Source organism: Alligator sinensis, unplaced genomic scaffold (assembly GCF_000455745.1).
Source record: "Alligator sinensis unplaced genomic scaffold, ASM45574v1 scaffold520_1, whole genome shotgun sequence".
Taxonomy (NCBI): Eukaryota; Metazoa; Chordata; order Crocodylia; family Alligatoridae; genus Alligator; species Alligator sinensis.
The window spans coordinates 1,110,455-1,111,620 of record NW_005842064.1 but is presented as its reverse complement, the minus strand read 5'-3'; the positions used below and the strand labels follow the sequence as shown (position 1 = coordinate 1,111,620).

The following is a 1,166-nucleotide window of genomic DNA, read 5'->3' as shown; positions in this document are numbered from 1 at the left end:
CTCATCTGGTGGCTCCTATCACTCATCTGGGACAGCATGGTGGGACATGTGCTCCCAGATCTGCGTGGGGTGGGGTGGGTTCTTTCCAGCATGTGGGGGCTGTGCTCAGGGTGGGTGGCAGTGGTGCTTGGAGGGGGCTATGGGACAGGGGCTACAGCCACCCTAAAATTCACTGTAGCCCCCTCCATCTCCCCCTCCCAGTGCCACTGCCGCCCATCCCGAGTACAGCCCCCACACACTGAAAAGAGCTCACTCCACCCTGCGCAAATCCAGGGTCATATGACACCCCCCCCCTTCCATGCCCTCCCGGATGAGCGGCAGGAGCCACTGGAAAAGTGCCACACAGCTGTGGGAGCCACCTGCCCTCCCCTGCCCCACGAACCGCAGCTCCATCTCACGCCTTCCCTGGCACAGCCCCACTCCTCCCTCACCACAGGGACCTTGATCTGCACCCCCCCCACACACACACCCTTTCCAGCACAACAGACTTACCAGCTGCACGCAGCTGTTCAAGCTGCCAGGCTGGTACCGATCCGATTTCCGGTATCGGCTGATATGCCTCCTTAAAAATCGGCTATTGGTATCGGCCCCAAAAATCTTTATCGGTGCACTGCTAGATGACAGTAGTATATTGTAAGGAAGCCATTAACTTTCAGAAGTCACATAGCAGTGATCTGCAGAGACAGAAAACTTCTCTGCATTTTGCTCATTTGCATACTTAGGATGCAAGCTTCCTCAGATTTAAGAAACTGGCTCAGTGGCATGAGTGTGAATACTTTAAACCACGCTCTACACAGTTAAGCAAGGAGACTATTAGGGCTGACAAGCTGCTCCTTCTCAGGATCTCAGAGGAGACTGAGCACTTGCTTGTCTGCCACATTTGTGCAAAGGTAGACAATGTTGTACAGTAAAGCCTGGATGTTTGCAGTGGATTGCCACATTAAGGATGAGCTGCTCAACTGATTACTGTGGTTTGTACTTCACAGGGTATCACTTCTGTGATCTGCTGGGTGGGATTGTCACTGAGTTCCAGCTGATGGAAGAAGCAGCACCCTTCAAAGTAAAATCCAGAGCAAACAGCTGGAGCACCTAAGTTGGCCAGCATGGCTGTTTGCTACAGCACCAAATACCCCTGGATAGTTCACCCCCCCCCCCCCCACTTTTTT

At 53.4% G+C, this 1,166-nt stretch overlaps 1 protein-coding gene across 2 annotated transcripts in view; it reads right to left on the bottom strand.

Annotated features, from left to right (window-relative positions):
• Positions 1-1,166, bottom strand: part of UBE2Z (ubiquitin conjugating enzyme E2 Z) — a 13,057-nt gene that overhangs the window by 5,717 nt on the left and 6,174 nt on the right. The gene's annotated exons all lie outside the window — the stretch shown is intronic.